General features: G+C 37.8%; 2 non-coding genes across 2 annotated transcripts; both read left to right on the top strand.

The window, feature by feature from the left end:
* Positions 1 to 14,265: 14,265 nt before the first annotated feature.
* Positions 14,266 to 14,367, top strand: LOC126004855 (U6 spliceosomal RNA). The gene has a single exon (XR_007494091.1). It is a non-coding gene; the product is annotated as a U6 spliceosomal RNA (small nuclear RNA).
* Positions 14,368 to 15,700: 1,333 nt separating this feature from the next.
* LOC126005712 (U6 spliceosomal RNA) lies at positions 15,701 to 15,808 on the top strand. The gene has a single exon (XR_007494751.1). It is a non-coding gene; the product is annotated as a U6 spliceosomal RNA (small nuclear RNA).
* The last annotated feature ends 694 nt before the right edge of the window (positions 15,809 to 16,502 follow it).

Raw genomic sequence — 16,502 nt, 5'->3', positions numbered from 1 at the left:
AATTTTTATTTATTAAATACACATCTCAGGATATTTCAACACTTTTATTTCTTCAACAATTTGATATTTCCCTTTTTCTGCTCATTAAGCTAAGGAAAACTAAAATTTAACCCAAGGGGAGAGTTACAAAATTTTATCAACACTTCCCAAAGTTAAGAGTAGGAATAAAAGGAAGGCATAGTACCTTTTCTGAAGCACCTCAAGGTCCTTTTTGAAATTGCTAGTGCCTCCATGTGCTGAAACAGTGACCAAGAAAAGCAGTATTAGTAGTGTAGTTCCGCACATTTGGTTGATATCTATTGTGGTGTCCCTCTGGCTTATTTGGAATTTTCTCTGTGCAATGAGTCCTGATTGATAGATCTTGTTCACAGTTTGCTTGGACCATCCTTTGTGTAGTGAAGGCCTAATCAGAGAGGGGTCAGTCACATCTTTTTCTGGGTCCTATCACCTTCTAATATTATTAAAACTCCTTTCTGAGCCAGAGAGGACTATTGACTCATTTTAGTTTCTTTTTATTTATTAAACATTTTTTTTTGTTTTGGGGCCACACCCAGCAGAGTTCAGGGCTTACTCCTGGTTCTATGTTCAGATATCATTCTTAGTGGGGCACAGAGGAATAGATGGGGTGTCAGGGATTGAATCTGGGTCAGTTTTATGCAAGGAAAATACCTAAACTATTGCTCTGAGCTCTTCTTTTTAGTTTCTTGTCTGGTTAATGCCTTCTTTTAAATCCCCATTATTTATCACTGAGGGTCCTGAGACCAATGATGGTTTTCTATGTTTTCAGGAGATGAGCACTTGGAGATATTTTCATCTGTCAAGCTTCATCCTGCAATATATCACATCAAAGTACATTTTTATACTTGGTGGAAAAAGGGGACACTAATCATTAAGGTTATAGTTGCCTCTGAATCTCAGGGGAAACAGCAAACTTGATCTTTTGAGAATTTCTTACTGTACTTGGTTACCCAACATAGGAGCACCAGGAGAAACACAGGGATTAGGATAGCCATTACCTTTTCTTATAAATGTATCTAGTCATTGCAAAAAAAAAAATTATGAATCTTCCCTTGTATGGTTTGGAGGTAGAAAGAGTGAGCACGTCATCTTCCTTTTAACCCATAGGAAAAAATATCAAGAAACTCCCACCACTAATACTGTCCTCAATGATTGACAACCACTTTTCCCCCTTACCCCACGTACTCAGTTATTTTCTCATATACATTTGTGGTATGAAATGGAAGCATTGGAACAATTATGAAGGTAGCAAAGAACACTGCCCCCCAAAAACCCCAAAAGACCTTTCCAGACACAACTGTCACTGGATCCTGTCATAGGATAAATGGTATGCCTCCCCAAATTTATGTGTTCAAGTCTTTGTTTGTTTGTTTTGTTTTTGGGTCACACCTGGCAGTGCTCAGGGGTTACTCCTGGCTCTACGCTCCGGGGAGCATATGGGATGCTGGGATTCAAACCACTGTCCTTCTGCATGCAAGGCAAACGCCTTACCTCCATGCTGTCTCTCCGGCTCCATGTGTTCAAGTCTTAACACTTCGAACCTGAGAATGATGCAGTAATTGTAGTAGAGGATCTGTGAAGAGGTAGTTAACATTAAATGAGGTCAACAGGGCAAGCTCTAACTCAATGTGACTAGTAGCTTAATAAGAAGTGGACATTAAAATCTAGATGTAAGGACATAGGAAAAATATAACTATTTATTAGTCAAGAAGAGAAACTTTCTAAAGAAAAAATCTCCTCAACCTGGGACTGGTGGAATTGTGCGCGGGTTTGAGGACCTGCCTTGCAACCTTATACTCATCATTCCAATTCTTGGTAGTTCACATACACTGAGTGTTCCCTCAGCAACTTTGTAATTTAGGCCTGGCAGATGTGTACTCACACAACAAAAAGTATTTCAGTGCAAGCACTGCAACTAAAAAGATGTGGGAGCAGACGTGTGACCCTGGTGAGCAGAGGTGTACGCACCACAGAAGTCCCCACAATAATTCATGTGCTTTGACTAAGAGTGTGAACCCCAATGGGCATGTGTGTAAGAACCACCACTAAGGGAATTGCCTACTTCAGTAAACATCAGATCAGGTATCTTCGACCTGCTGTGCAACCCTCTACAAGCCTCAGAGTTAGACGTTTGTGCACCCCCCTGTAATTGCAGCAACAACAATGACAAAGATAATGGGAAGTAAAAAATAGGAAAGGGACAAAAAATTTAAACACCTGAAATTACCAATACCTTGACCTCAGACTTTCAGCCTCTAAACTTGTGAGAAAATCTACTTCCATTGTTTAAATCACTCCAACTGTGATTTCCTATTATGATAGACCTCACAGAGGAATGTGGATCTTCTTTGAATAGAGGTATGATTAATACCTACTTGTTCAAAGGTTTGGATTCTATTTTTAAGGCCACAAGAAAAGTACCCCTCAATAATCAGGCATGAAAACAAAAGTTATTATGTCAATATGGAGAAATACAGGATGGAAGATATAATCTACAACATAAAGGAAATAGGATACAAAAGGAATATAAATTGGTAAAAGACTAGGTTGAGCTTTAGAAGATATACAGTGAGACCTTGAAGAAGTGATGGTTCCTAACCACACTCTCATGATGGGGCTAGACACAATGGGAGGACACTTTTGAGTGTAGTTAGATGAGAACAAGACAATCCAGGTGATTCAGCCAGATGATTAGGGATGACCACACAAAGTCAAATACAGCCCATACAGATGCTTAGTCACAAAAGCAAAACTGTTAAGAATCTGCCACTTAGCAAAATAGGAATTCTGGATATAGCCAACCAAACATCTTTCTTGGTCTCAGCCAATCTTTCTTCTGCTTGTGGAAGGATTTGAGGAATGCTCTTCTGGTCTGAAATTGATCTGCTCAAAGGAATCTTCCCCATAAAATGATATTTTCACACTATAACTTAACTCCAATGGGTTATATATAAATAAGAGAATTTTAATTAAATTTAAGAAATTGTATAACCAATCAAAATTTAAATTAAAAAAGGTGCTTTATGTTTATCCTATAGTAAGCATACAGTTCAACTACTAGAGCATATACCCAGAATGATTGAGGTCTGGGACTTGTTTTCTAACACTATATTAATATGGCTCCAATGATACCTGAGCACTAACTCTTAGGTATGTCGTACCAGATGGGCCTTGCAAGGTATGTCCCATATTAAAGCATGAAAATAAAAAGGTTAGTTGAGTGTGACCGGTGAAGTCAGACATAACCAAATTGTACATCTAGCTCTTCATCTTACTTGCTGTGTCCCCTTAGAAAAGCCCCTCAGACTTTAGAAACTTTAGTTACATCATCTGAGAAATGCAGTTCATCACCTGCATGCTCACAATGCAACCACAAATGCCTCAAATGCAACCACATATGAAGCCTATTTAATCAAAGACTCAATTGCTGAGAAGGCAATCTGTACTTCTGGGACACCATATTCGCAACCCATTCTCCTTCCATTATCCAAGTGGTCCAAATAAAGTCTTCTAAGGGCTAAGAAAATAAATAGATTTTTGAAAATGGGGCCAAATGAAAAAAGGGAATTCAATCAAATGACAAAGGAGACTGGAATTCAGAGAGAGAAGCTCTAAAATATGCATCCCTCATATTTACTGTATAATCTGGTTCAGAGAAAAATACTAGTTTGCAGAAGCATGTTCTTCCTCCAGCATTGGACAAGCACTGTTATTTGTTGGGCCTCTCTATAAAGATTCTGAGATGGATGGAAGGAGATGAAAGCTGTACAAAAGAACTAACTTCCTGCTAAGGATACTATGGTTTGGCAAACCCAGAAACTGCTCCTTACTCCAAAGAGTATGGCCTTTCCCATAAAAAGAATAGCAACTTCGAGTCAGTCAGAGAGAAAAGCTGCCCTTCTCGCCCAGAAACTCCTTCAAGTCCATTTGTGCTGACCTTGATCAAAGTTTCCGTGCTGTGGATTGGGACATGTCGGTACAGTGTTTGATAGAAAGAATGTACTCGACAGAGAAAAATTCTAGGATAGTCACCCAGAGGACACTGATTAGAAAGTCTTGTGACAGAGCTTGCAATCCACACATCCAGATGTCAAAAGCTGGTTCATTAAGATTAAGACATATTTGCTTTAGCAAGTCCAGTCAATCCAATTCTAATAGGCTTCTCTTTTTATTGTTAATTTCTTTCAATAGGAATACTTTGTTTCTGAGAGTAGGTGTCAGACTAGAAATAGCCATGATTTCACAACAGTGCTGTTCACAGTAAACATATAACTTGGTTATATGATAAGATAACTTGGTTATTTGATAAAAGAAGAGGAAGTTTAAAGGAAGGTCCTTAATGGTCCTGTCATTCTAAAACAGAAATCATATGCCATAGGTTCCAATAGTACCAGAGTAAGAAGCTTTCAGTGGGCTGGAGTGGCAATGGAAAAATAAGAGCTTAAGACAAGGTCTCTCCCACTCTTCACCCATTATCTGGAGGGATATATTCCATCTTGACTCACTAGGGAAATGTTCCCCAGTGACTGAGCCTTAATTGTTGCTGCTGACACCTCCATTTCTCCTTTTTTTTCCTTGTCTATTGTACCAAGACACAGAAAATAGGACTGATACAATTTGCAAATTAAGACGAATTTTTAGCAGCCATACTTCAAGTTGAAGAAGCTATTCAAAAAGCTGTGGTAAAGGAGGCAGTAACTGTTTTATCTGTTTCCATAAAAGTCTAATGTGTTAAAGGAAAATAAAGAAACCTCAGATTTAAACACTGCTAAGGTAGTTTAGTATACAATCTCTGCATTGTACCTACAACACAATTCACACTGTTGAGTAGGATAACGATAAAATTCTAAACAGAGCTCATGAGAGGAACCAAAACGACCCGAAGAAAGAGTTTTTAATGGGATTTATTAGCAAGACTATCCTTGGGAATTATAATGACATACATAGAAGAGTTTTGCAAAGGCAAATTGCACTATGTTGGGCATTATTCTACTTCAATTTAAAGGTAAAAGGAAAAACCAAAGGTCATCAGCCCAAGAGTATATTAATTTATACCTAATGTAGGTTTTTTTCCACACATGAACAAGTCCAAAGGGGAAAAATTATAGCTCCCACAAGAAACTTCAGCAATAACCTTACATAATTTAGAACATAAAATGACATTTCCACGTCCAAAAATTGTGGCTCATCAGCATGGTTGAAATGAATCTATACAACTCATTTGATGCAAAATTTCCTATTAAAAAATTCAGCCTGTTCTTCCTATTGAAAGTCTTATTCACAAGAGGTAAAATTTAGAGACACCCAAAGAGAAAGAAAAATATGTGATTTTTGGGGAAAAAAGAGGGCAAACTGAAAGGACAGACCAATTCTTTTGAATCTGAAGAAATATTACTCAGTGAGCATGCCAGTTGGGGGCTCTATCTAGCCTTGCACAGGCTCAGGGAAGCCCGAAAGGATTTCATTATCCCTTGCCTTCCAAAGGGAGGAGGAGACTACTTTCCTATTTCATGATAATTGGATGAAGATATGTGGGTGAGGCACAATTCATTTCCAAGTTTGATGAATTATTTACCAATTAAGTTGACAAGCAGAGGATGAGAGGACCTCATACCTTTGATATGATGTTCTTTTTATTATATTATTTATACACTTGAAATTGTGACTTTTATTAACTAAGAGGTTAATCACTTGAATGGGATGCTTTGCATCCTTAACAATCCCATCCACAGGCAAATTGGCTAATTTCATGGTAGGAAAATAACCTGGTAATTTTTCTAGGACTTATCTGTGTGGTACAGTTTAATAATGTTTTATAGTATAAAAAATTGAGTAAACTGGCCAGGTAGCTGGGACTGTGAGCCACTTAGTTTTAGTGGCAAAGAAACTGAAAGGGTTTCCAGGACTCAGGTAGAAAATGGAATCTAAAGAAATCAACCTTTGTCTTCTCAGATGGCAACTTGAGTCTATGCAATATAGACTCATAACTATAAATGGGAGGGTGTCTGATGATGTTATTAGAAACCCTCTACTTTTCCCATATAGACCATGACCATGATAAGGAATTTGGGCTTCTCTTCAAGTTTAATAGGACATCACTGAAGAAAGATAACAACAGTAGTGACTTTAATAAATGATAATATGCTTATTATAAATGCTGACCTAAAACTGGAGACATGAGTTTGGAGAAATAATGCAGGGATTACAGCATTTTCCTTGCATGCAGTCAACCCTGGTTAGGACCCTGACATCACCTATAGTCCTATAAACACAGAGCTGGATTTAGCCCCTGAGCACTGCCAACAGGTGAGACCCTAAAACAACTAATTAGCAAAACACTGGAGATACATAAACGGGAAACAAAGTTCAATCTGCACATATTATTGAAATATTTTTTTAAACTGTTTAGAGGGCAGGCAGACATGTAGCATTGAACTTGGCCAGCAAGCAAGAGTAGAATTTCTTTTGGGGGGTCACACCCAGCAGTGCTCAGGGACTACTCCTGGCTCTACACTCAGAAATTGCTCCTGGCAGGCTTAGGGGACCATATGGGATGCCAGGATTTGAATTACCATCCTTCTGCATGCAAGGCAAACGCCTTACCTCCATGCTATCTCTCTGGCTGCAAGAGTAGAATTTTAAGTGTGGAATCTACATATAGGCAGTGGTATTGAAAAGATGATAATGATGTCTTCCTTATATGTCTCACAGGTTTTATTTTTATTATCTTGCAAGCACCCTGTCTTAGCTAGCTAAGTTATTTTAAGCTTCAGTAGCAAAAGATTGAAAATAGCAATGACTGAAAGAGTAAAGGTTGATTTCTACTCTTGCTATTTAGTTTGATTAATTCCATGGAGCTTTGAGCCTCATAAAGAGTAGGTTGGCTGGATTCTTGGCTATATCTTTGTTGTCACCACCAAGACTCAAGCTGACAAAGTTGCCAAACTATAGAATTATTGGTCATAATAGCGAAGTAAAAAATTATGCCCTGATGGCCTTCACATTGACATTAATGCTACAGCAAAATTACTTGTGCTTTCAACTCATTGATCAGAACCAGTCACATGACCAAGATTGCACAAGGGGACCAGGAAATGCAATGATAGGTACCTCGAATGAACACTGGACAAATAGTACTAGTAATTACCTCACTAAAGAATGCTACCATCTTTGGGAAAGAAGGTGCAAATGGAAACAAATTGTTCTAAGTTCTGACACATTTTGGGTCCCATACTCTAATTATGGAAGCTCTTGGCTGCTATACTAGAAAACTATAAATAAATCATGAAATGGATAGAAATTAATAAGGTTTTTTGAGGACGGGCAGTGTTTTTAAAGGTAAGTTAAAGGCCATAGACTGAAATAGGATATGGGCACTATGACACAAAACAACTGATCGTTAAATATTTAGTAACAGTTATCAGGGCATTGGCTTGTCATCCTCATTTAGAAGACAGCTGCACTTGTGTGTATTGATTGAGGTGGTATGCACTACCCAAAGCCGAAACCTTCTGATTTAATGAAGGCAAGGGGCCATCCATGTGCAGAAAGTAGCTATTGAACTGATTACAGTAGACAAACACAAGTTTGATTAATTCCATGGAGCATTGAGCCTAAAAAGGAACTCACTATAGTTTATATGAGTCAACTCAATCAGGATCGGGGAAATATGGTAAATTCCCTTTGGCTGTTGGAAGAGTGTGACTCAGATAGGCAATCTGTTAGACCGCAGATCATTACTGAACCCCAATCACCCCAAACCCTCTCTATCAGCAAGGAAGTGTTTAAAAGCGCCTCTTCATTTTCTTGGATCATTTAGATATTCTTGACACTTCCTTCTCTCTAAAGCCCTTTATCTTTTCCAAAAAGGCTCTTAGAAGTCTGGTACTTGCACAGAATCATTCTGTTCTGAGTCACAGGCTATAGAGCTAAAGCTTAAAGGTCACAATTCTTACTCAGAGAATCGTAGAAGCTTAACACTGCAGAACTCTCTTTTCAATGACATCTGTTAAATTCTACTTGCTGATATCTTTTGCAAATAATTTAAGCTTTAAGAATGGGGTAGAGGAGGGAAATTGGGGGTCCCAGAAAAGGAAGGGACAGGGAGGATAGGTGAATAAAGCTGTTCCAGGGAGCCAAGCCTACTTGAATTAAGGACTATTCTCAGTGAATTAACCTTCATTCTTTGTACATAGATGTGTTACGAAAAGACAGAGGCTATATGAAGGATAATAACCTCTAATCTGCATTTTTGTATACCTTCTGAACATCTCTAATATGAATATTAAATAATTTTTTTTTTACATTTTGGGTCACACCTGACAATGCTCATAGTTTACTCTTGGTTTTTGGCTCTGTACTCAATGATCACTTCTGGAGGTTTATGTGGACCATGTGAAGTGCTGAGAATCAAAACAGGGGTAGTTACATACAAGGTAAGTGACTTAGTACCTTGCTAGCCTTTAAAACCATATATATTTGTGTGTGTATATATAACCCCTGAGCGCTGCTGGGTGTGATCCAAAAACCATATATATGGCTCTATTCAGAAATTGCTCCTGGCAGGCTCAGGAGACCATATGGGATGCCAGGATTTGAACCACTGTCCTTCTGTATGCAAGGCAAATGCCCTACTTCCATGCTATCTCTCCGACTTCCAAAACCATAATTTTTAAATGATTTCTAAAAATATCATTTTGGAGGGTCAAAGTGATAATACAGTGGGTAAGGATGTTTGTCTTGCACACAACTGAACTTCATTTTATCCGTAGCATCCCATATGGTCCTGCGAGCCTGCCAGGAATGTTCTGAGCATAGGTCCAGAGGTCCAGAACTCCTGAGCACTGCCAGGTATGGCCCCCAAATAGAAACAAAAACCTCATTTTCCACCATCCTACCCTATTGTCTTTCTTAACCTATAGTCCATTAAATGTAGCATCTTCTCTTGGCTATCCGCTTCTCCTTGACATGGAATAATCTTCCAAAATACAACCAGTTGTTCCATGTTTTTGGATCCTCTTCTGAGATATTTATGAAATAATTCTGAAGTCACAGCTGATCTTTTCCTCCTCTTACACTACACTGTGCATTAGCTTCATTTTTTCAGTGATTTTCTTCAACACAGTTAGAGGCAAACCTCAGTAATACATCAGGTCAGCACCACCCAGACTGCAATAAAAAAAGTCAGATTTTAAATCAAGTTTTCTACATTTTCTAGTTATGTGACCTGGAAGTAACTGAAGTTCATTTAGTTTCAGTTCCTTAGTCAATTAAATTAGGATAGTAATAGCAGGAAAATTAAACTAAAATTATTACGTTAGCCTCAGTAATAGGGTGAGGACCCTATGAATGTTAAAGGAATCAGTTAAGTTAATAATGGTGCTTTAAAATCATTTTATAATTGGCAAGCAATAATACAGAATTTAGGGGTATATCTTTAAAGTTATATATATACATATATATATAAGAATTAGCCCACCTACCACCAAAATTCCATCTTATCCCACCATCAAAAAGACTCTTCTAACCATTACTTTCACACCCCTCCTTCTCTATTAACAACCTTAGCTTGACCAAGTTTGGAAGTTAGTTTTGTTTTGTTGCCAGTTTTTTTGTTTTAGTGATTCATATTCCACATATGAGTGACATTATTCATTAATTGTCTTTCCCTTTTTGACTTGCCTCCTTGAGCATGATACTTCAAATTCCAGTTCTGGCACTTCTCTAACTCAACAGCCTGTTTTGTTTCTACTGTGCTTACAAAATAAAATCCAGGATTCTCCACATGGTATTCAAAGTCAGTGGGAATTTGTTCAGCCTTCCTTTCTGGACTTTCTTCTTTAAGACAAGATCTTTTTCCACATTGTTCTAGGCCTGGGGTCCACCTGTTTCCAGCCAGATAATCACTTTAACATCTTTGTTCAACGTATAACAAGGTACTATAAACAGTTTACCGATCCAATTTTTTTCTTCTTTCAGATAACTGAGCAGTCTCACAAGCTCTATATGACCTCGGAATAAATTTAATTTGTAGGTCATCTTGTTAATCGTGCTTTCTCCCCTACTGTAATTAAAAAATTTGTATACTCTGGTGAGGTGGCACTAGAGGTAAGGTGTCTGCCTTGTAAGCACTAGCCAAGGAAGGACCGCAGTTTTATCCCCCGGCATCCCATATGGTCCCCCCAAGCCAGGGGCAATTTTTGAGCACTTAGCCAGGAGTAACCCCTGAGCATCAAACGGGTGTGGCCAAAAAACCAAAAAAAAATTATATACTGTTGTTTAGGAGGAACACTCATTCTATTACTTTCAATTGTACATGCTCCTAATCTGGGGAAATCTCATTTGATGCCTAGTACCCTCATCCCTTTTTCCTTGACTAAGAACACTGAGCATGACTGTCAAATCTCCTCTTCAACCAACCCTATTGTTCACATGCTCAACACCAAGTTATGTTTCAGAAGGTGGCATACTTTTGAACATAGAATGACATTTCTTGGTTTGCATGAGTCCATCCTCATGGCAGTTTGCCATCATTTTCTATGTTTTCATAGGGCCATCTTCTTAGAAGGATACCTGTTGCAATGGATAAAGAATATGCCTTACTCCAAGAAAATTTTATTTTAAAACAAATAGTTGCATCATACTTGTTAATAAGGATTCCATATTGGTATCATTATATGGGGACACAGAAGGTATGTAGATAAAATAGGAAGAACTGGAGAGGTTAGTGCCGAACAAATCTTTATGCGTTATACTTAAGACATAAATGAATTTTTATTTGCTTGCTTGTTTTATACAAACAAAATAATAATGACATACCTTACATAATTTGTACTTTAATTGGTTACAGAGGTCCTCAAACTTTTTAAACAGGGGGCCAGTTCACTGTCCTTCAGACCATTGGAGGGTCTGACTATAGTAAAAACAAAACTTATGAACAAATTTTTATGCACATTGCATATATCTTATTTTGCAAAGAAGAAACAAAACAGATACAAATATAATATGTGGCCCGCAGGCCATAGTTTGAGGACCACTGGTTTAGAATATAAACTGGACTTCTGACTATTTTTAATTTTCTTAAGCAATTCTAACATGAACTGAGCTGAAAAGTTAAGCATTATTGCTAGGGGGAATAACTCAAAGAGTAGGAGTGCATTGTTTGCATACTTTAGGCTGAAAGTTTAATGCAGATCCCAGAACTGCATGTCTCTCTTCCCCTGCCTGAGCACCAGTATGCTCTAGTGGTCCCCAAGAACTACTGGATTTGAGTAGATTACCCACCCTCAGCATTGCTGATAAATCCTCCTCCACCAAAGAAATGCCAGGGACTCAAGTGAATGAACCAATGGAGTCAAGTTGCTGATGTCCACTTATTCTTTCTCAATTAATAGCGGAATGGCCTCTGGAAATTCATATAACCCTGTGCTTCTTTGTCTTGAACCTAAAATAGGAATAACAAGAGTTCACAATCTATATATCTTCCAAGGATTAAATGAGGTTAGAAAAGCAGCATTTAGAACTAGCCTGGGGCCTTATTTTCCACATTATTACTAGAGTTTTAGCATATTTGCATGCTACATTTAAAAAATTCCCTAATTGTAATATTTATGAAGAATGTTTCATTTCTCTTTTAGAGATGAAAGAAAGAGAGCAAATAGATATTTAACAGTTTATTCAAAAATCAGTGGGGAAGCCTAGAAAGTATTTCAGATCTCTTATGTGTGGATCACAACCCAGTACTCCTGGAAGCCTGTGATTTTTAATCTAGGTCTCAAGGGATGCTCTGATGGGATGGAAGTGGTGAGGAAGTGAGCAGAAAAGCTCACTGTTATGCTTTACATGTTAACTCCCCATAGGATGTTTGAAAAGAAAAGAAAAGGAGTGAGGGCTTCTATGGCTTTTTAAAAACTTGGGAAGTACTGTGTCTGTAAGACATACTACCATAAGCATGCTAAGTACAGAGCTTAGTCTGGTTTTTGAGTCCAACCTTTTCCCCAAGGAGTGAAAAGCCCAAAGTGGGTTGAAGATACCACAGGAGTGAAGGTGAAGACTTCATGTCTGTTAAAAGGAGGGGTACAAGGTGGCCCACTGTAGCATTTCACAATGTCTGCTCTCAGATGATTACTATAATTTGTGTGAGGGAAGCAGAGAATTAAGGCCTCCCAAGGCTCCGATCAGAGTCGTGTCCATGGAGAAACGCAGGATGAAATGGATGGAGCACTCTTACCCTTATGCTTCTAATCACCGGGAAGCTCAGGAAATTGGAAACGCCCCAGAAACAACATGACATATCAAATACCAGAGCCTGGGTGATCCATCACCATCTTCATCGCTGTGGTCATTACCATTCACTTCCACTCTGTGGACAGCCCGTAAATCAGCATGTGGAGCTCTTTGGGATTGCTGAGTGAAAGGCACTGAATAAATGTCAGCTGGGATCATTAGAGATACCTTTCACTTTGGACAGATAAATGTTAGTGATTCCATGTTCAAGGAAATACCAATAGGGACCCTGGATATTTTCAGGGGCCCCAAGATGCTAATAATGACTCACATCATCAGAAAATTAAGATGAAAAAGGAGAGGCCCCTTTTTGTCTCACAATATTAAAACTATTCCACTAGCAGAAAAACACATTTACTATACTTGGCTTGTGTAGGGACATAGTTCTAATCCCATGTGCTTTCTCCAAGATCTAGATATAGGCAGAGAACCAACTATTTTGTGATGCTTCAAATTCTTAAGGAAAGAACTCTTCAAATCCTACTGAAGACACTAGCACAAAGCCAAGGATTTATATAGGAAATATTCCATCCTACACTTAGAAATCTTCCAAAATCATACCTCTGTCCAGCTTGCCACCTTTGATAGAATGGGGGTTGGTAGGTAGATGGAAGAGAATATCCCATTATAGCTTTAAAAAACAAAGGTGGCATCTAGATATCATGACTGCTCTCACAGGATATTTTTCAAGACCCAGCATGAATGTTGTGCTTTCCAGACCTCAACTGAGTAGCTCTTTTGCTCAAAAAGCCACAGCTTCATCTGCTGGCATATTTATTCCCTAGTGTGTTATGCAATAGTATGTTACATTGGCCTGGGATCTTGGTTTTCAACTGAACTCAGTACCAGATCCAGATTCCCAAGCTCAACAATCAGGGGAGTAAACCTTTAATGTGGGTTTTCAATTGACATTGTTTTCTAAATGCTCAAAGAATTTTCAGTCCAAGTATAGAATGGATCCTCAAAGTCCTCTAAGGTAGAAAGTCCAAAATAAAGAGACTAAAGTGAGTGACTCACACAAAAAGCTGCTGTGCTGAGAAGAGCCAAGTTGTTCATGGTTTGTACATGAGCCAGGTGGGTGGGAGTATGTTTATAGTAGAGCTTCCAAAGACCAACTTCCAATGAGACTCTCTGGGGACCTGAAGCTCTAGTCAACTCTGTCTTTGGGGGAAAAGTTTCTTCCTGAAAAATAGGAGAGGCCACAGGAGGAATCTGGAATTTCCCACTTAACAACTCCATGAATTATATTTGTCACTGAAACACAGACACCCTTTTATTCAGGGCTATAATTATTGAATGCTTAAAAGTGGGATAGAATTGATAAACGAGATGTTCAGAATTCAGAAAAGCTGTAGGCCTGGCTCAACTATGCTCTTTAAGTCTCCTCTTCAGATGGGATTTGTTTTAAGTGTTAAAAGTCATTCTGCTTTCTAAACTGCATTCTTATACAGAGAATACTTAAACAGCTGTCACATAGATCTGGCTGGAACCTGAGCTTCAGTGATGTGGGTGTTTATTCACTAGAGACTAGTCTGGCAAAATCCAGTGAGTCATAGGACAGTGTCAGAAATCCTACAACTTCTGCTATCCACATAAGTACCAAGATACTGCACATCAGCCTCTTAATGTGAGAGATTTCTTCCTTCTTTTCTTTCACCTGTGCCTACAATACCAATTAGCTGTTATTAATGCAAAACAAGTTAGGGAGTGGCAAAGGAAGAGACAATTGGAAAAAAACTTTCCTTATTCAAAACAGTGCTGCCTAAAAGATAATACATTAGCATCTTGGGTTGTCATAACATTATCCTAGACTGGGTGGCTTAGAGAACAATTGTTTCCTTACACATCTGGTGCTAGAAGTTTAAAATCAAGGTACCAGAAAATCTGGTGACTGGTGAAAGTGTGTTTTACTGTTTTCAAGATGGTGGTCTGAGCTCGCTTTGGCAGCTAAAATTGGAACTATACTAAATATACTAATATACTAAAATTGGAACAATACAAAGAAGATTAGCATGACCCCTGCGCAAGGATAACATGAAAATTCGTAAAAATAAATAAAGGTGGTGGTCTGCGATAGTCCCTCATATCTAGAGAACAGAGAATGATAGTGATCTCCCATGTTTCTTTCCAAATGTCATTCAGGAGGGCTCAATCCCTATGTCCAGTTGCTTCCCAAAGGCCCCACCTACAAAAATATATCATGCTGGAAGTCTATATAGCAACATAAAAACATTTTAAGGTGCTGGAGGAAGAAATTAAGATATATTATAGCATATAACATATATTATATATAACATATATTATACTTGGCTTCTGGGTCTTTAAGCCAAGAAGATATGCCAATTTTGGGATCTTATTGGCATTCCCCTGTATTTACCTGAGAGTTTCTTGCTGGAATTTATCTGATTGTGATTTAGGTTATTCTAAAATATTTCTTCTTTTGTTGTAAGCTTCTATCCACCATCATCTACTGGATTTCTTGTAGTCTACTTTATACAGACACTTTGCTATTTAAGGCCCATTGTATTTTCTAAATATTCTACTATCTTAAAAGTTCCAAAATTGTGGAAAGTAAAAAAATACATACATATGAGCAGAACATTAACTTATTCTTGTATCCCTTAGGACACTTGCCTATATTCTTTAACAGAACAGAGGTATTGAGTAAAGTGCAACAACCAAGAGTTGTTGAAAATTAGCATACATGACTAACAAGCTAGTGAGGGTTTAAGAAGTCCTGGTCTGAGGGCAAAGCTAACTACAGAAATTGTTATTCTGTAAAAAAAAAATCAATTAAAACTTACCTGTGCAAATTTTTCTTATAGTTTTAACTACAGAGTTATACACATGTCAGACAAAATGCCAGGGAACTAGGAAGACAGCAACTGCTAAGAAGCCCAAAATCTAAGTAGACATTTTTAATAGTCTCAAGACAAAAAAATAAAACTGAATCTCATAGTCTTGCAAGACAAAGTATCCGTAATAAACAAACTAGTTTTCCCCTTGAGATCTTTAAAGGTGTAGTTTTTAGATATAAGGCAACCCTGAAATGAAACTGGTCTCACTGGTCTTCACATTGAGTCTGATCCCTAAATCCAGTTAATCAAGCTGATATGCATATAGTCTATCAGTCAAAAGGAATTAAATCCAGGCTGTCATTGACAGAACCTGTCATTTTTCATACGTAAAAGTTAATAGATTAAATTACCAATTACGTAAAATACAGGATCAAATGACTGAAACACCAACAAAAATACAAATTTTAGAAGCAGATACATTTGAAAGTAAATGCTTAAATTATTGGACATGAACTTTTAATAATGATAGCAGAATTAAAACCAAAAAATTAGTTTAGGATTGTAAAACATATTAAAATCAATTAAAAAAATTCAAATTGGTACTTGCTTCGGCAGCACATATACTAAAAATTGGAATAATACAGAGAAGATTAGCATGGCCCCTGCGCAAGGATGACATGCAAATTCGTGAAGTGTTCCATATTTTTAAGGCCAGAAGACAATGTTGGGAGATTGTGATAAGAGTGAATGAAATGAATGTCTCACCAAGAATACTGCATCAAGCCCGACTCACGTTCAGGTTTGAAGGAAGAATACATAGCTTCATGGTTAAACAACAGCTCAGAAACTTCACAGATGGAAAAACCAGCCTTAAAGGAAAAACAGACAGGCCTACTTTAAGAAAAGAGAGACCAACAAACACAGCAAAATTATCTACAAAGATGACATTAAATCCTATGACAATCATCTTCCTCAATGTCAATGGACTAAATTCACCAATTAAAAGACACAGAGTGGCAAAATGGGTCAAAAACATAAATCCAATCTTCTGCTGCCAACAAGAAACACACCTGAATAGTCAGAATAAACATAGACTCAAAATCAAAGGTTGGAGGAAAATCATCCAAGCAAACAACACCCTCAAAAAAGCTGGTGTGGATATATTAATATCTGATGACACCAACTTTATACTCAGAAAAGTGGTAAGGGACAAAGATGAACACTATGTACTAATCAAGGGATATGTGCAACAGGAAAAATCAGACTATTAAACATATATGCACCCAATGAGAGACCAGCAAATTATCTAATACAATTACTGACAAATCTGAAAGAAGACATCAATCATAACACAATAATTGTGTTATTGACACAATAATTGACACAACTCTGTCAACACTT

Source organism: Suncus etruscus, chromosome 3 (assembly GCF_024139225.1).
Source record: "Suncus etruscus isolate mSunEtr1 chromosome 3, mSunEtr1.pri.cur, whole genome shotgun sequence".
NCBI classification, from domain to species: Eukaryota; Metazoa; Chordata; class Mammalia; order Eulipotyphla; family Soricidae; genus Suncus; species Suncus etruscus.
Note: the sequence above shows the minus strand (reverse complement) of the source record. Positions and strands in the feature narration are given on the sequence as shown.